This window comes from Callithrix jacchus, chromosome 18 (genome assembly GCF_049354715.1).
Source record: "Callithrix jacchus isolate 240 chromosome 18, calJac240_pri, whole genome shotgun sequence".
Taxonomy (NCBI): Eukaryota; Metazoa; Chordata; class Mammalia; order Primates; family Cebidae; genus Callithrix; species Callithrix jacchus.
Genome location: NC_133519.1, coordinates 12968578 through 12988625, shown reverse-complemented (window position 1 = coordinate 12988625; position 20048 = coordinate 12968578). Strand labels below are relative to the sequence as shown.

The 20048-nt window shown below is 40.1% G+C and overlaps 1 protein-coding gene and 1 long non-coding RNA gene across 5 annotated transcripts in view; both read left to right on the top strand.

The window, feature by feature from the left end:
• LOC103788982 (uncharacterized) overlaps positions 1-20048 on the top strand; it is an 870763-nt gene that overhangs the window by 246112 nt on the left and 604603 nt on the right. The window lies entirely within an intron of this gene.
• The window catches only part of LOC103788983 (uncharacterized), a 209007-nt gene continuing 188989 nt past the window's right edge, over positions 31-20048 (top strand). For both annotated transcript variants that reach the window (XR_013529201.1, XR_013529200.1), the window contains exon 1: positions 31-185. This is a non-coding gene — a long non-coding RNA (uncharacterized LOC103788983). The remainder of the gene's footprint in view (positions 186-20048) is intronic.

Sequence of the window (20048 nt, the reverse complement as noted above, 5' to 3'; positions counted from 1 at the left end):
ACTTTCGGCGCCTGCGCACCCCGCCCCCCTGCCCCGGTCTCCCACGAGAAGGGCCTTGAGGGCCCTGCACTCACATCCCAGGCGCAGAGCTCGCCAGTGGCCTTCCCCGGCGCGGGCTGCCTCCCTGTTCTGCTGTGATCCGAATGAAATGGAGCGGAGTTTGGGATCCAGAGCGCCCGACTGAGGTTGTGCTTGCGTTGAGGGGCAGGCTGGTAGGACAGTACCCTTGGGGCATGTTGGTCCGCTCCAGGCGTCTCACACTCGGCCCGCACATGTGCCTTGGTACTCCCCAAATGTCGTGCCTTGATTTTTCTTACTAATAATAGTTTACACACTTTCACCTCTTCACTGCTTCACTTTAAGTAAAGCAATTATTGCAAAAGGAAATGGTGGTTTATAAAATAGTGGTAAAGATGGTACAGCGGATTAATGTGAGGATTAAATGAGATGATACATGAACGTGCTTGACACAGTAGAGGGTACTTGCCGTTATTATTGTTAAGTAGAAAGTGAGTTCTGGGAAACAGTGGGTGTATGGTCCTTCAGAGCAGGTTTTGGAAACGTCTGATTTCCAGCCTAGCCTCCTTCCTCCTGATCGGTCTGTTGCTGATTCTCTGACCGGCTGAAGGAAGATATTCCCTGCCAGCCACTCCATTCACCGCTGGGAATTCTTGTCAGTTTGGTTGCTTAGGTGACTACTAAGTAGAGTTGCCAGCAGGTGGCCCCAGAGCACGCGATTGTGTTTGACTCTTTTGGGTCTCATACTTAATTGTAATTTAGTAAGGACTTATTGAATACCTATTTCACGCTATGATATATGGTACCAAGGGATATAGGGATGCTTGAGGGTGTGGGAGGCAGATCCTGGCCTCAGGGAGAATATAAATGATTTATTATTCTGGTCTTTCACAAGATTTTGGCCTTTTTAAAGATCCATTCATGTATTCATTCTACATTTATTGGATGTTTACTCTGTTCCAGTTTCCAGAGATGTGAAGTATACCAATGAATAGAATAGAACAAACATCTTTGCTTTCGTAGTGCTTACGTTCTAGCACACAACAATACAGATAATAAATTATGTAATATGTTAGAATTGCTATGAAAAAGAAAAAATGTAGACCAGTGTGTATCTGAGTGATAGGGTTGGTGGGATGGGCAGTTTGCAGCATGAAATAGAGTGGACGGTATTAAATAGGCTTCATTAGGAAAGCAAGATTTAGCAAAGATTCAAAAGAAATGAGGAAATTAGAGATCTGGGGGGAAGAGTGTTCTAGACATGAAAAAACTGGAGTTATTATGTTTACCCCTTTATAGATGAGGTAATTGAGGTTCAGAGAAGTGAAGTGGCTTGTTTCGGGTCTTGTAAGAGGTTTCTAACAAAACTGGTCTGGTTTCACGTCCTCATTTCTAGTCTGGTGTTCATTCACCAGATCACATTACCAGTGTTTGTCAGGGTGATGGAGACTTCACAATACATAACCTGCTTAAATGATGACTCAGATTATCTTGGCATACTTCCCCTCACTGGGTTATAACCAGATTGTCTGTGATCTTTCTCTTTTTACATAATCAGTAAATATTTATTTTGCTAAGTGGTATGGAGGATAGAAATGAGGCATGAAGCATGTCTCCTGCCCCTCACAGACTAATAATCAATATGTAACCATTTTTGGCCTTCATCTCTCTTTAATCTACTTTCCCTATTTCTTCCAAGACAAGCCTGCTAATGAGCTCTACCTACAGCTTAGAATTAGGTCAGGTCTTTAAACTAGGTCACCCATTCTTGATTTGTAGGTTCCAGAATATTTCACTGGATTCCTTTTGCTGACAGTTGTTATGCCTCTGGTAATCCCCTGGTTGTAAGTCTCTACTCCCTTTATCCGGTATTGGACTCTCTATGAGACGGGACTTATGCTGTGCTTTTCACTCCTCAATTAGATATCCCATCTGGATCCTTAGGTTCCTTCTAGAGCTGCTGAGATCTTTCCACTTGAGTGGAGACTTTGCATCCCTCCTAATTGGGAGTTGTGCCCTGGTTCTCGGTGCTTGCTCCCCTTGAGCTGCTTCTCTGAGCCTGAGTCAGTTCTCTTCACCTTCACCTCTGGCCCAGGCAGCTCTGCACATGTGCTAGACCCCTTTCCCTTCATGCCTTCACTTGCTGGGAGGATATGGTGGTGCCCTGTGCTAAAGCCCTGGGTTATAGCACATGTGAAACAGCAGCAGAGGACGGAAGGCTATTTTTAGGTAATTCACTGCCTGGGAACTAGTTGTTTAAAGGAGAAGGGTGTTCAGTAAGCCTGAGTGGATAAGAATGAGGAAGGTGGAACTGAAGCTTGGTCTTGAGGGATGGGTAGAATTAATAGGCGTATGGGAGAGAACAAGGTTGGGGGTGAACTTGATATGTTGTGTGTCAGTAAGGACATTAGCCTAAATGGAATGGAGAGGATGTGTTTGGGATCGGTGGTAAGAAGAGGATAGATAGGCAGGGCTGGATTGGAGCAGAGCCTGGAGCATCAGGTTAAGAAGTTTGCATTACAACATGATAAATTATTTTAAAATGTTTTATGGTTCTTGGGAAGCTGGCATGAAGGCACAATGACAACATGTCGTTAAGATCTGATAATCTACCTGCCTATCTTTGCTCATCTCAAATTTGCTCTGTCCCTGAATGCCCCATATAGAAGATGTTCCCTTGGTTATTTTGTCACAGCACAGTGTTCATTACTTATTATTTACTTTTTCAGTCTTTTCTAGTGTGCCCTAGAATGAATGTTGCCTGAGGGCAAGGACTTGTTCTGCCTCCTTGCTGAATGCTTAGAAGGTAGAACAGTTTCAGATATACATTCAATGCTTTAAAAATATTTGTTGAATGAACAAATGCCCTGAGCTAAGTTTATCTATTCTCCAAGCCTGCTCTATTCTACCTTCTGAATGCTTGAATTCTGTGAGTGCTAACACCATCTATCTGGTCTGCTAAGTTGGATACTTGGAGTCCATTTCGATGAAGATATGAGTATAGGTCCTTGACCGTTCTTAAAGTTTACATGAGGATTATATTCCTACTGAAGCTTTGTTTTATACTCCATTATGCCAAGTTAACACAATGCAACATGTTGCATTTTAGATAAGAAGACGGAAAGCATCAGACATGAACAGTGAGGCTAAAGGAATGAGGAGTCATTGGGAAGCAGGGCCATGAGCAAATTGTAAACTGTGTATTTCTTTTTTTTTTTTTTTTTTTTTTTTGAGACAGAGTTTCACTCTTGTGCCCCAGACTGGAGTCCAATGGCGCGATCTCGGCTCATCACAACCTCTGCCTCCTGGGTTCAAGCAATTCTCCTGCCTCAGCCTCCCAAGTAGCTGGGACTACAGGCGTGCACCACCATGCCCAGCTAATTTTTGTATTTTTAATAGAGACGTGGTTTCACCATGTTGACCAGGATGGTCTTGATCTCTTGACCTCGTGATCCACCCGCCTCGGCCTCCCAAAGTGCTGGGATTATAGGCGTGAGCCACCGCGCCCGACCTAATTGTATATTTCTAAATGTAACCATCATATTATCTGTTCTGTCCTCTTCCAAGGGGAAGAATCGTGTAGTGGTTAAGAACATGGTCCCTGGAGTTAGGTTGCCTGGGCTTAAATCCTGGCTCAGCCACGTAACAGCAGTGTACCCTTGGGAAAACTGCTTAACTTCTCCGTTTCTCAGTTTTCTTACCTGTAATATAAGGGTAAGAGTAATACCTACCTCACAGAGTTATTGTGAGGATTGATATGCAAGAAGTTCTTAGAGCACTGCCAACATATAGTAAATGCTCGTTAGGTGTAGGCTATTCTTAGCTGTTAATATTTAGTGGGCCATTGAAACAGCATATGCTCTATTGTTATTTGGGTTTCTGATCTGAATCAGGTGGCCAGACTTCATTGGGGGATGACCTTTGCAAGGCGTGATTGAGGGTATGGGATTAAAGGGAATTTGATGTTTTTTGAGTGAGGACTGAGTTCCTGCAGGAGATACAGTCACCCCAGAGGGAGGGACCAGATCTAGATGGAATTATTTCTGGTGGAATGTGCACACGAGTTTTTTGACACACTAAGGAAGTGTTACTACTTAGTTATCTATATGTGGGTCTGCACAGAAAACTAAAAGAACTCTGTTGCTACCTTGTTTTTGCTTTGTAGGGGGAGAAGCCAGGCAAACCTTTGAACATTGTTATTAGTGCAGAACAAGACTTCTTCCTCTATTTTCCCATCCTGTCCTTCCTCACTGTCTGTTTCTCCCCCTCTGTAAATACAATGGGACATTTCATTTCGAGCGTGTGTCTTGTTGAGGTGGGACAGAAGGGGTTGGTGGTTTTATCAGACTGGTTAACCATAAAAAGTTTTTCATCCCTGTTTTCCTGTGCCCCACCATTGCAAGCACTTGGTATTCTTACCGTCTCATCCACACCAACAGAGAAAAGGTGGATCTGGTGTCATTGATTATATACTTGAAAATGATTTTATTTTGCTCAATTTTTAAATACTTGCAATTGAAATATTTTAGAGCTACAAAAACAACCATGGCCAGATATGTGAAGAGTGAACGAGGTCTTTCCTAGTCCCCCTCTGGGTTTCCCACAGATTTATTCTGAGGGTCCCTTAGTCCAAACTGGGGGATCTGAGGACAAAGAGATCAACATTTTTCTCTTCTAAATTCAAAAGGCAAGTGCAGGTGTAAGACATTAAAGTATGAAAGAAGATGCTACTGGGCGCATTTTTTTTTTTCCTTGTAATCTTCCCTATTCAGAATAGAAAAAAGCCCATCTAAACAAGAGCGGAGAGGAGTTTGGAGAAAAAGTAGAGTAGAATGTAGTGTATGGGCTGGGCCTGTGCTCTTCCCTTGCCCCAGAGTGAACGTGAGGAGTGGTGAATAAGAACACCACAGGCTGGGCGCGGTGGCTCACGCCTATAATCCCAGCACTTTGGGAGGCCAAGGCGGGTGGATCACAAGGTCGAGAGATCGAGACCATCCTGGTCAACAAGGTGAAACCCCGTCTCTACCAAAAATACAAAAATTAGCTGGGCATGGTGGTGCACGCCTGTAGTCCCAGCTACTTGGGAGGCTGAGGCAGGAGAATCGCTTGAACCCAGGAGGCGGAGGTTGCAGTGAGCCGAGATCATGCCATTGCACTCCAGTCTGGGTAACAACAGCCAAACTCCATCTCAACAACAACAACAAAAGAACACCACAAACCTGTCTGTCTGTAAGTATGGGAATCCCAGAGCTGAGAGGACACTTGTCTCCTTTTCTTAGTGTCACCAAGATGACTGCAAACGCTGCAGAGAGGCCCTTCAGTGCTATTGAGTGGAAAACTTGGTTTCACATGTTTGGTCTTGGTTGTGGCAGAAATTCAGACCCCTGAGTTTCTCTTAGCCCTAAAATGGCATGAGAAGAAATCTGAAATTATCAATTATTTTTGTTTCCTTTTTAGATTCTTGCTTGCCTGCCTTTTCACCATTCTGATATATCTTTAAGATAGATCACTTTTTAAATTCTATCTGTAAGAGGATTTAGGTCTCGATATATCGGTTTTCCCCTTCAACATGGGGCCATTTTGGACTCTAAATCTCAAGCTTTTTCTTATGTGGTTTCCTCTTTCCATGTATTCCTTCATACTTTCTCGGACCTGTTTCCAGAGCCAAAACCATCTCCTCCTTTAAAATATTCTGAAATTTCTTTACCTGCTCCCTTAAGTCATTTCACTCTTTATGAGCCAACTTGATTTTCCAAGATTTTACTGATTGGCACTTAGCTTTCTGACAATCTCCTCAAACAGCTGACAGTTTTATTTCCAATATAACAGGACCCCAGTCATCATTGTTGTCCTCCTCTCCTCTCCTCTCCTCTCCTCTCCTCTCCTCTCCTCTCCTCTCCTCTCCTCTCCTCTCCTCTCCTCTCCTCTCCTCTCCTCTCCTCTCCCCTCCCTCCCTCTTCCCCTCTCCTCCCTCTCCCCTCTTCCCTGCTCCCCTTCCCCCTTCCTTCCCCTCTTCCCTCCTCTTTCTCTTTCTCTCTCCCTTCCTTCCTTCTTTCCTTCCTTCCCTCCTTCTTCTTTCCCCTTTCTTTTCTTCTTTCTTCTCCTCTTCCTCCTTTTCCTTCCCCTTCTTTCTCTTTCTCCTTCTTTCTTCTCCTCTTCCTCCTTCTCCTTCCCCTTCTTTCTCTTTCTCCTTTCTTTCTTTTCTACTCCTTATTTCTTCTCCCTTCCTTTTTCCCTTTCCCCTTCCTTCTTCTTCCTCCTTTCTCCCTCTTGTTTGTCCTTCTTCTCCTCCTCCTTCCCCTCTTTTCTCCTTCTTCTTTCTTCTTCTTCTCTTTCTCCTCCCCTGCTCTTCCTCCTTTCCCGACTCCTCCTCATTGTCTTCTTCTTCTCCTACCCTCCTCCTCTTTCTTCTTTCCTCCTCTTTCCTTCCTTCCTCTCTTCTTTCTCTCCTTTCTTTCTTTTTCTTTCTTTCTTTCTTCTTCCTTCTTCTCCTCCTCTTCCTCCTCCTCTTTCTTTCTTTCTTTCTCTCCTTCTCTTTCTTTTTCTCTCTTTTTTTCTTCTCCTCCTTCTTCTTCTTCTTTGGGTTATTGGTAAAATCTATTGCTCCTTTCTGATTGAACATATGGCTTTGGGTCAGTGAATTACAAAGTTAGAATTTCAGTGGGATTTTTGAAGTAACTACCTCCTCACCTTAACTGAAACTAGACTTTTCCTGAAAGATACTACTTTTCAGCAGTTCCAAGTACAGGTTACACATTCTCCCTCTGTTGTGTTGTAGCCTAAAAGTGGGCTGAGCATGCCACACCTTCACTGATGCACATACATTCCACCCTCTTTCCACCCTTATTTTTTCCTTGACTGATCTCCTTCCCCACAAAGTCTTCAATGAGGACTTTGACAACTGTCTCTTTCTTTCCACCATAGCTATTCTAATCATTCTGGAAAACTTCAACAATTATGTTGGTGATACATCTGGATCCATAATTTCTTACACTCCATTGATTTCCACCTCCACTCTACCTCATCCGGCTATTCAAGTGACCACACCCTGGACCTTGTCATCACCCATAACTGTTGCTCCACCTCTGAAGGCGTGAACCCTGAAATGTCACTCATTGATCACACAGAATAGCCTCTAGCTCTCCTACTCTTAAGTTCCCACGAAACCTGTCCTTAAAATAATAATCGTTTTATTTTTATCTTGAGTAATTGCATGGCTACCATCTAGAATTGATAGTAGTAAACATTTTGTCATATTTGCTTCAAGTCTTATTAAAATGAATAAAACATTGCAGGTCCATTTAAGTCTCCTGTGTTCTCACTCCCAAGTTCCAATCTCTTTTTTTCCTTATCAGAAGCACCACCATAATGAATTTGGTAAATGTATGCGTTCTGTGTGTGTATAAATATGGGTGTGAATATATATATATATATGTATCATGTAACTTTTAAAATTTATGTAATGTACTCTGCATATTAATAGTTTGCAACTTGATTTCCATTCAATGTTATTATGTTTTAAAATCTATGTGTATATTTAATAGTTATTTTCTTCTAGGTGCACCATAGCTTTTCAATATAAGAATATGGTATCCTTTATCCATTTTCCAAATTCATGATCACAAACAGTGCTTATTAAGCACCCTTGTAAATGTCTTCTCAATCGAAATAGGTCAGTGTAGTGCCCTGGCTAAGGCAGCACCACAGCTAGATTCTATGGCACCTTTATATGAATAAGAAAGACTTCCTCTTTTTATGGACCTAGTCCTCTGACCTCACACCTTGGCAAATGCAAGGTGCCTGGGGCAAAGATAAAAGTACTCAGGTGGATGTAGCTTTGAACTAGGTATGTGTGGACTATTAACCGGGACATGGATTGGATTTCTGTGCCAACTTGCTCCCTCTTGGCACCACTGGAATTGTGAATGAATTGCATAGTGACATGTGGTGCCCTGGGTTAATAACAAAAACTTTAGAGTCACGTTGCTTGGTTTCAGTGGTAGCTTTGTGACCATAGCTAATGCCTTAACCTCTGTACCTCATCAGTAAAATGGTGATATGGTATTATCTATCTTATAGGATAATTGAGAGAGTTATACATAGGAGTGCTAAGTGCATAGTAGGTTTTATATCACTATTAGATATTGTTGTCATAAACTTATCTTGGAGATGTTGCAGGTTTGGTTCCAGATGACTGCATTAAACAGAATATTATAATAAAGTGAGTCACATGAATTTTTTGGTTTCCCAGTACATATAAAAGTTAGGTTCACACTGTAGTGTAGTCTCTATTGAGTGTTCAATAGCATTATGTCTAAAAAAGTATACCTTCTTTCATTGAAAATACTTTAATGCTGAAAAATGCTAATAAACCTTCAGCCAGTTGTAATCTTTTTGCTGGTGGAGGGTCTTGCCTTGATGTTGACGGCTGGTGGCTGATGGGGTGGCAGTGTTTGAAGCTTAGGGTGGCTGTGGCAATTGCTTAAAAGAAGTCAACAGCGAAGTGGCTGCATTGACTGACTCTTCCTTTCACGAAAGATTTCTCTGTAATATACAGTGCTGTTTGATACAATTGTACCCACCGTCGAATTTCTTTCTAAATCGGTAAATCCTCTCAAACCCTGCCGCTCCTTTATCAACGAAGTTTCTGGAATATCATCAATTCTTTGTTGTCATTTCAACGGTGTTCACAGCGTCTTCAGGCATAGATTCCATCTCAAGCAATCACTGTCTTTGTTCATTCATAAAAAACAACTCCTCATCTGTTCAAGTTTTATCGTAAGATTGTAGCAACCAAGTCACATCTTCAGGCTCTACTTCTTTTTCAAAAATTTTAATCAATTTATTTTTATTTTTTTAAATCAAACTTTTAAGTTCTGGGGTATTTGTCCACAATGTGCAGGTTAGTTACATAGGTAAACCTGTCAGGCTCTACTTCTAATTCTAGTTCTCTTGCTATTTCCACCACATCTGCAGTTACTCCCTCCACTGATGTCTCGAATCTCTCAAAGTCATCTGTTAGGTTTGGAATCAATTTCTTTCAGACTCATGTTAATGTTGATATTTTGACTTCTCCATGAATCATGAATACTCTTAATGACTTCTAGAATGGATAATCCTTTCCAGAAGATTCTCAATTTACTTTACCTAGGTCCATCAGAGGATTCACTATTTATGGCAGCTATAATCTCCAAAATGTATTTCTTAAACAAGAAGACTTGAAAATTGAAATCGCGTCTTGATCCATGGGATGCAGAATGGATGTTGTGTTAGCAGGCGCAGAAACAACATCCTTGCACATTTTCATCCCAGCTCTTGGGTGACCAGGTACATTGTCAATGGGCAATAGTATTTTGAAAGGAATCTCTTATTTTCTGAGTTGTAGTCTCAACAATGGGATTAAAATAGTAAACCATGCTATAAATAGATGTGCTGTCATCCAGGCTTCGCCGTTTCATTTATAGGGCCCAGGCAGAGTAGATTTAGCATAATTCTTAAGGGCCCTAGAATTCTCAGAATGGTAAATGAGCATTGGCTTCTACCTCAAGTCACCAACTACATTAGTCCCTTACAAGAGAATCACCCTGTCCTTTGGACCTTTGAAGCCAAAGAATTGACTTCTCCATAGCTGTAAAATTCTTAGATGACATCTTCTTCCAATAGAATGCCGTGTTGTCTACGTTGAAAATCTGTTGTTTAGTGTAGCCACTTTCATCAGTTATCTTAGCTAGATCTTCTGGGTAACTTGCTGCAGCTTCTCCATCAGCACATGCTGCTTCACCTGCACTTTTATGTGGAGATGGCTTATTTCCTTAAACCTCATTCACCCTCTGCTAGCTTCAAATTTTTCTTCCGTAGCTTCCTTACCTGTCTCAGCCTTCATAGAACTGAAGAGAGTTAGGGCCTTGCACTGAATTAGGCTTTGGATTTGGTTTTTGTTTAAGATAATGCTGTGGCTTGTTTGATCTATCTAGATCACTAAACTTTCTCCAGGTCAGTAATAAAGCTGTTTTGCTTCCTCATCATTCATTTGTTCACAGGAGTAGCAGTTTTCCTTTTCTTTAAGAATTTTTCATTTGCATTCACAAACTTGGCTAACTGGCACAAAAGCCCTAGCTTTTGGCCTCTCTCTGCGACATGCCTTTCTCACAATTTAATCATTTCTTTCTTTCTATTTATTTATTTATTTGAGATGGAGTCTTGTTCTGTTGCCCAGACTGGAATGCAGTAGCACGATCTCAGCTCACTGTAACCTCTGCCTCCTGGGTTTAAGCAATTCTTCTGTCTCAGCCTCCCAAGTAGCTGGGACTATAAGCGCCCCCCGCACCCACCATGCCCGGCTAATTTTTGTGTTTTTAGTAGAGACTCACTATATTGGTCAGTCTGGTCTCGAACTCCTGATCTCAGGTGATCCACCCACCTCGGCCTCCCAAAGTTCTGGGATTAAAAGTGTGAGCCACAGTGCCCGACTCTAATTTTATATTTAAAGTAAGATACATGTAGCTATGCCAGGTGGCTCATGCCTATAATCCCAGTACTTTGGGAGGCCGAGGTGGGTGGATTACTTGAGGCCAGGAGTTCGAGATGAGCCTAGGTAACATAATGATACCACATTTCTACAAAAAAATTAAAAATTAGCAGGGCATGGTTGTGTGTACCTGTAATCCCAGCTATTTGGGAGGCTGAGGCATGAGAATCACTTGAACCTGGAAGGTGGAGGTTGCAGTGAGCCGAGTTCCTGCCACTGAACTAGCCTGGTGATAGAGTGATACTCTGTCTGAAAATAAATAAATAAATAAACTGAGAGATATGTGACTTTTCCATTCACTAGAACACTTAGAGACCACTGTCCGGTTATGAATTGGCATAATTTCAATATTGTATCTTAGGGAATTGATAGGCCTGGCTAGAGGGAGAAACAAGAGGGAGCAGCTGCTCAGTGGAGCCATGAGAACACTCATTTATTGATTAAGTTCTCTGTTTCATATAGTAAAGGTTTATAGTGCCCCCTAACAATTATAAGGGTAACAGTAAAGATCACGTATTACAGATTACTATAGCAGATATAATAATAGTGAAAAAGTTTGAAATACTGTGAGAATTACCACAATGTGACACAGAAACATGAAGTGACACGTGCTGTTGGAAAAATGGTGCTGATGCACTTGCTAGACAGGGTTGCCTCAAACCTTCTATATCTAAAAACCAGTCTGTGAAGCACAATAAAGTGGGGCACAATAGAATGAAGTACGTCTGTGTGCGAATTCCTCTGAGGTGTAAGAGCAGAAGAACTGAAGAGTATGCACTTCAGGTAAACCTGCTCTTCATCCTGTCTCATTTTTTCCGTCTGCCAGTCCCTCTCCTGCCTTCTTTCATGTCTATCTTGGATTCTATCATTACACTTTTGAAATTGTGGGCCTCACTCATGTTATAAGGCATTGTGATTGTTGTTGGCAATTGGTAAGCATCTCAACAAAGAACACACCAAGTCAACCAGATGACTCCTCAAAGTGGGCAGAAGAAAAGGAGTGGGTTAGGGGTACACTGAGTTCCCCCTCCTGCCAGGCATGATGAATCTTCTTATCTAGACACACTTGCTTTAATCTCCTTTTGTTTCCCACGCTACTTCCTTTGAGAGATGTCAGAGATAATGATGGTGAGTGGACTCGATTCATTTTCTTCTTCTCATTTCCTTCTTCACTTGGCTCTTAGCTTCACCTACACCACTCCCCATGCATATGCGCCTTCAGATATAATATTCAGCTACTCACTGCTAATTCTCCTGCATTGTGTTTCATTCTCTGTAGTTTTATTGCCAAGAAATATCCCTATATCCTTAGTCCCTGCAACCCCTTGCTCTGCTGGAAATCTGGTTTTCCTTTGATGCGCTGTTTTTCTTTTGCCCATGAAGTGGAGCCTAGCTGTTCTGGTGAAGTCACTGTGGGCTAGGAGATTGCAAATGAGTTTGTAGTCAGACACACCTGAGTTCAAATCTGAACTACATCTGGGTGAGTTGTGTGTCCTTGGATGTATAACTTGGAAGAACCTCAGTTTGCATATGGAGAAGTTTAAGGATTTCTGCATCAGAGTTATTGTGAAGGTAAAAAAGGGGTAAGTAGTGAGACATTGGTATATGGCTCCTAGTATATTTCATACTGTTGTTTTATTTTACCTGAAAAGTTGCTGCTACTAGCAAGGCCCATCTTTCCTACAGTAATGGAGTAGAGAGTGTAAGATCTTGCTTAAGGGAAATTAGGCTATAAAATTATTCCTCCCTTCACACACATACAGTTTGGGCCAAGGAGAGGGACTGTAAGGCAGCAATCCCCACCTTTTTGGCACCAGGGACCGGTTTCATGGAAGACAATTATTCCATGGAAGGGAGGACGGTCAGAGTGGGATGGTTTTGGAATTAAACTGTTCCGTCTTGGGTCATCAGGCATTAGTTAGATTCTCATAAGGAAAACGCAACCTAGATTGCTCCCGGCGCAGATCACAATAGGTTCGCGCTCCTATGAGAATCTAATGCAGCTGCTGATCTGACAGGAGGTGAAGTTCAGGTGGTAATGTACACTGGGCTGCCACTCACTTACTGCTGTGCAGCCTGGTTCCTGACAGGCCACAGACTAGTACTGGTCTGCAGCCCAGGGTTTGGGGACCACAGACTAGTACTGGTCTGCAGCCCAGGGTTTGGGGATCCCTGCTATAAGCGTTTCTGGTTTTTCCTCCCATACCTATAGCTTTCTCTATTGTGTCCTTGGACCCTTCATTTTTCCTTGTACCTGCCCTGCCAGTCTCAAACCTGAGATTAACCTAATTTCTTTTTTTTTTTTCACTTCTGCCAGGCTGTTAGATGGCAAATATCACATATATGGTGCCTTAGCTTATCTCTACACATTATTATATTAAGTTTGCCCAAGCTCTGAATATTGCCTGCAATCCCTTCCATCATCCCTAGTGGATTGCTTTTCCCAGACCCCTCAGCTGGATTTTTCAAACCTTTCCTTTTCAAACCTTTCCAAGCCTCCTGCCTCACTCCCTCCCCATCTTCCTTTTAGTAGATCACTTTACCTCCTTCTTCATTAAGATTAGGAAGTGATTTAAAAAGCATGAGGAGCCCACTCTTGGGAAAAATCTTTTCTTAAATGACACAGTAGATATTTTAAGGAAAAAAATCACTAGGCTACCACGATTACAATTCGTCTATTCATGTGGATAAAACACAAATTTCCCCTGTGTCATTATCATGCTTGTAGGTATCAGTGTTGTAAAAGTCAGGGACTAAGTTGTCTGCATTAGAGAGTTAGCAATTTATACTAAAGGGCTCAAGCCTTCGTTGACTTGGAAGACTAGGTAGAGTCTTCATCCCCTTTTTTTTAGCTTATCTCAGGATTGTAAAGATTTTTTGTTTTTCCTCTCCAATGGTGAGACTTTACATGCTTAGTCAAAATGGAGGTTGGGCAAGGAGCCAGTTTTGCTTTCTCCATAGGGGCCAACAGATGTGAATTCTCCTAACTTTGATTCTTCCAAAAGGAATCAACTGGGTCACAGACCACTAAAATGCAGATTCCTGGGTCCCATCTACTAGAAATTTGGATTTAATGGATCTGGGATACAGGCCATGAATTTGCTTTTTAAATAATTACCATAGGTGATTCTGATGTAGTTCATTGTAGGAACCTCTTTTAGAAACATGTAGATAATTGTATTTTTGCTGAATTTTAATCTCCTTTTTGTCTCAAGAGTATATGAGGTATTCTTTTCCTTTCCAAGGCTGATTTCTCTATGTGTATCTTCGATTCCACTTCTGCCATTTCTTCGAGGTCCTTGATCCAACGATTCCTTTCTCTGTATCAACAGATTCTTACTTTCTATAAATCTCCTTCCACTTGGCTTATAAGTATTATTCATGTTCAGTAAATTTTTATCGAGTGCTGCCTTTGTTTCCAGCATATACTTTAATTTCTTTCTTTATAAAGGATTTTGCTTTCTTCCTTGCCTACTCTCTTAATTCCTCTTTACTAGCAGACTTTTTAAAGGATCTCTTCTTTTCACACTGATATTTAATAATAATTATAACAATAACAAGTAGTAATACAGATAGTCACTAATATTTATTAGATGATAACTGTGGACCAGATACTTTTCTAAGTGCACTACATATATAAACTGTGTAGCAGACAGTTTACAAGTTAATGAAAAAATATATATGTTAGGATCTGTTTCTGGGCTCTTTATTGTTATATTGACCTGTGTTGTCTATTCTTCTGCCAATATGCTATTTGGCAAAAGGGTATTCATCGTAACTTTATACAATGCATTTTATCTTTCATTACTTAATGAAATTCCCTTCCTTTGGCTTCTGAAACACCACTTTCTCTGCTTCCCCTCCAACTTTGATTCATCTTTATCAGTCTCCTTCACTGACCTTTCTTCTCCACCTCCCTCATGTGATTCTGTTTAAAGTCCTTTACCAGCCTCTCTGCAACTTGCTTTTCCAGCTGAGTTTCTGATACTGTTTTTCCTACATGCTTCAGCCAAAGACATATTGTGTGTCTCTTTGGTCCATGAGCACACATTTCCTCTGTGTTTTTACACATGGAGTTCACTTCTCTACTTGTGAAGTCTATGAATATTGCATGGCTGATTTGTCACAATTTTAGGTCTTCAATATTTGGAATGTTCTGGCAAGAAGTTGTAGATGAGGACAAACAAAGTGGGTGGTGCTGCTTAGGAATCCTTTGTATCTAGGGTAGAGCACACACACAGTCAGAGAGGCTGAGCGAGCAGGAGGGATAGAGGAACAGGGCTGAGACAGGCTATTGAAGGAATTGGGTATCAGATATTTGTCTTTCAGAAAGTACCAGACTGTGTGTAATTGTTTATTATTAGTCCATGGCGACCTTCAAAATAAGGCATGCATTAAGGAGCTTAGGCCAGAAAATGCCATCCTCTGGAACTGAAACTAATGAGAACTATTAAATGTGATGAAATAAATAAAATGTGAAGAGATGAGTTATCTGCAGCCCCTTTGGAAATTAAATGGGGCTAATGAGCAGGGTGTTCCTCAGGTCTCTCTCAAGACATTAAGTATGGTTGCGTTGAAGCAGGAAAGGGGAGTCTGAGGATGAGTACTAATTGGTGTGTCTCCAGCAGTGTCCGGAAGAATGGATTGCAGCAGTCCTAGCAGTTGGACTGTAGTTGTTTAGAGGGAAATATTACTGAAGCAGAAGACTGTTATATTAGCAAACACGTATGTTTTGGAGTCAAACAGATTTAGATATAAAACCTGACTTTACTATAAGCCAGTCACTTGACTTTTAAAGTCTCAGTTTGCTCTTCAGTAAAATAACCATAACATTTATAACCACAGGGTTGCTATGAGGATGAAATTAAATAATAATAAATAAATAATACATGTCAAGCATATAGCACATAATGTCATGTTCCCAGCTCACAAGATGCTCAATAAAAATGCTACTTTTGTATTTTTCTATCCCTTTTAGGAAAAATTTTTGAAATCATCAGATTACCCTAGCATAGCCCTGTAGAATAAAACTCTTTAGCTCTGAAGCTCATCTAATAACCTGATATCTCTCTAATGCATCTGTCCAATGACAGGGAATGCGCCATGATGAACAACGGATTCCTGTTCTCAATACAGTTATATCTTCTAGTCAGTGAATAAATAAATTGGACCCTCGAGACTTTGCTTAGTGTGAATCTGTCTCCCAGAGCTTAATCACATTTGAGTGTACAGGAAAAAAAAAATCTAACAAAAGTGAGATCCAGACTCTGGATGAGGCATTGAGATTCTGTAAGATCCTGCCTGAAGCAGCCCGCCTCTTTCTCTTCTCTTCTTTTATCTGTAACATTATGGTTCTTAAGATTCTAGAGTAGTAACAAGGAAAAGAGAAACATTATGAAAAACTTGGCTTAACTATATAACTAAATATTTATTGGGAATTTCTTTGCTTTCTCTTATGAGAAAAATTTTGTTGCCCTGGCCCCTTGGAAGGCAAAGAATAAGGCTGGAGTGTTGCCCAGAAAAAGGGTCAGGGTTTGGTTCTCATCCCTGTATACCCAGAAGCTCACTCATATCAGTGCCCCAGAGTTGATCAGATTTGGGGAAGCTGTTTTATTGTGACTGAACTCATCAGGGACTAAAGTATGAAAACCAGAGAATCATTTTATCAATTTATAGTCAGAAATGCATTATCAGAAACACTGGGTGTTTATATTAATCTTGCTGATGAATGCTTTCTCTTTTTGGGAAAATCAAGGAAAGCCAGATTTTTTAGAAGGCCCCTTGGTGAGTATGAAGTGTATGGCAGAGGGTTTGTTGTATGGTTCAGCTGATGAGTATCACTAGGCACTCACGTGGTGAGACATTTATTTAAAAAAGTAGGACATGCTGCACCAGATATACCAATAGACTGGCTTGTCGGAACACTCTCCTTTGAGCAGTCCTTGATGGGCATTCTAACACTGCTCTTCGTGTTCTCCTTTTTCTTATGAAATAATTTAAGATTGACAAGTAAGTATAGATTTACAAGTGAATAGTATAATGAATACTTGCTTAGGAAAACTTTTGGTATTGTTTGCTCAATCTCTGTCCTGTTTTCTTCCTTCCTTCCTTCCTTCCAGATGTACACACTGTTCTGAATTTGGTGTTTATCATTCCCATAAAGATTTTTACATTTACCAGATATGTATTAACCACAAACAATATATGGTATTGTTATGTATATTGTAAAACTGTATAAATGGTATCACACCATGTATACTTGTTTTACAACTTTTTCAGTTAGCATTACACTTTTGGAATTTGTCCAAAAGTGTAAAATTCATGAGCTACAGGTATGTATGAATGTTGATCATACATACCTGTAGCTCATGAATTTTAACTGCTACATAGCATTTTAGTGTCTAGGTATATTGCAATTTATTTATCCATTCTTCTGTTGAACTTTTAGGTTGTCTGTAACATTTTGCTCTTACAGACTCTTGTCTGTGGTTGCCAGATTTCCTCTTAAGTAGTTACCAATTCAGACATTTGCTGTTCAGTATCCTCTCAATGTTGGATATTGTCAGACTTTAGGTTTTTTCTGATCTGATGGGTATGAAATGAATTTCATTGTGTTTTAATTGTCTATTTCCCTGAGCATTGTTTTAAAAATGTCACTTGCCATTCAGATTACCTTTGGTGAATTTTCTTTTGATAAGTTTTGCTGTTTTTTTCTTAAATTGAATTTTTGTAAGTTATTTCTATAAGCTGGCTATTAATCATTTGTTGTTTATAGGCATTTCAAAAATGTTATTCGATTTTGTGGTTTGTCCTTTTTACTTTTTGAGAGTCTTTGGATTTACTGATATTTGGAATTTATAGTAAAAGTCATGAGTCTTTGTGGTTTGTGTATTTCTTGTTTAAAGAATCTGCACACACTTTGAAGTCATGAAGATATTCTTCTATATTTTCTTCAAAAATGTTTAAAAATTTGCTTGTCACAATTAGGTTTTATCTACTTGAAAGTGATTTTTGTAAATGTTGTGAAATAGAGATAATTTTTTTCCTATGGAAAATTTGTTACCTTGGCACCATTTATTGAAAGAGTTGTCTTTCTCCACAGATAAGCAAAACCTCTTGTATATCAAGTATGCATGGATCTTTTTCTGGAGTCTCATTGGTCTGTATGTCTGTTCCTATATCAATTCTGCACTGCTTAAAATAATACAACTTTGTAATATATTTTGATTTCTGAAGATGAAACTCCTCCCCTCCATCTTAAAAATTATCCTGGCCATTTTGGATTCTTTGCTCTTCTACATAAATTTTAGAATTTGTGTGTCAGCCGGGCATGGTGGCTCACGTAATGCCAGTACTTTGGGAGGCTGAAGTGGGCAGATCACCTGAGGTCAGGAATCCGAGACCAGGTTGGCCAACACGGTGAATTCCTGTCTACTAAAAATACAAAATTAGCTGGAAGTGGTGGTAGGTGTCTGTGGTCATAGGAGACTGAGGCAGGAGAATTGCTTGAAGTTGGGAGATGGAGGTTGCAGTGAATGGAGATTGCGCCACTGCACACCAGCTTGGGTGATGGAATGAGACTCTGTCTCAAAAACAAAAAACAAACAAAAATTTGCATGTCAAGTCTCACAAAAAGCTTTTAAACAATCATTTTTTTTGAGATATAGTTAATGTATATGATTATGTGAGTTTTGAGAAAAGTATATATCTATGTAACAACTATTGCAATCTACATATAGATTTGTTCCATCACCCTAAGTGTTTCTATGTGACTCTTCCAGCCAGTTCACAAGTACTCCCAGCCCTGGTCAACCACTGATCTACTTTCTGTTTTTATAGATTAGGTTTGCCTTTAGTAAGTTTCATATAAATGGAATCATAAGTGTGTACTCATTTGTGGATGGCTTCTATTGATCAACATGTTTTTGAGACTCATCTGTGTTACATGTATCAACAGTTTATTCTTTTTTTCCTTGCTAAGTAGAATTCCATTGTATAGCCATACCACAATTTGTTTAGCCACTCATTTGTTGGTGGACATTTGGATTGTTTCATGTTTGGGGCTATTATTGAAGTTGCTATAAACATTCATGTAAAAATCTTTATGTAGACATATGTTATCATTTTGCTTAGGAGTAGAACTTTTAGGCCATATAGTAAAGTACACAATCATGTGTTGCTTAACACATGATTAAGATATGTTGTGAAAAATGCAGCCTTAGGTGAACATCGGAGAGCGTACTTATGCAGATAGAGGTGGTATAGCCTACTAAACCACTAGGCTTTGTGGTACAGACTGTTGCTGTGAGCCTACACATCTGTAGCCTCAGAAGAGCATGTTACTGTACTGAGTACTAGAGGCAACTAACACAATGGTAAGTATGCATCTAAATGTATCTAAACATAAAGAAGGTACAGTAAAAATATGGCATAAAAGATAAAAAATGGTACACTTGTATAGCACACTTACCATGAACCGAGCATGCAGGACTGCTCGAGGTGTATCAGTCAGTGAGGGGTGAGTGAATGGGAAGGCCTAGGACATTACTGTACACTACCATAGACTGAATAAACACTGTACTCTTGAATTACACTAAATTTATAAAAATATTTTCTTGCTTCAGTAAGAAATTAACCTTAACTTACTGTAACTTCTTTTTTTTTATTTTTTTTGAGATGGAGTTTCACTCTTGTTACCCAGACTGGAGTGCAATGGCACAATCTTGGCTCACCGCAACCTCCGCCTCCTGGGTTCAAGCAATTCTCCTGCCTCAGCCTCTCGAGTAGCTGGGACTACAGGTGTGTGCCACCATACCCAGCTAATTTTTGTATTTTTAGTAGAGACGGGGTTTCACCATTTGACCAGGATGGTCTCGATCTCTTGACCTCATGATCCACCCGCCTCGGCCTCCCAAAGTGCTGGGATTATAGGTGTGAGCCACCGCGCCCAGCCTACTGTAATTTTATCTTTGTAGACTTTTACATTTTTTGAACTTTTGGACTCCTAGTAACACTTAGCTTAAAGCACAGACACGTTGTATAGCTGAACACAAATACTTTTTTTCTTTACATTGTTATTCTATAAATTTTTTTCTGTTTAAAATTTTAAATTAAAAATTTTTTTGTTGAAAATGAAAACTAAAAACTTTTTGTTAAACTAAGACAAATATTGTCTTCTACCTTCCATATGTTGTCTCACTCTAAGGTCTTCAGGGATGATAACATGTATGGAGTTGTCAACTTCATATATGTTACAGAATTTCTTCTTCTGGAATATCTGCAATATCTCCTGAGGACATACTTGGGGCTATTTTACAGTTAACTTATTTTTTAAATAAGTGGAAGGAATGTACTATAAAATAGCAAAGAATATAGTGTAGTAAACACTTAAATGAGTAACATAATCATTTATCATCATGATCAAGTATTAGGTACTGTATATAATTGTATGTGCTATACTTCTATGTGATTGGCAGTACAGTAGGTTTGTTTGCACCATTGT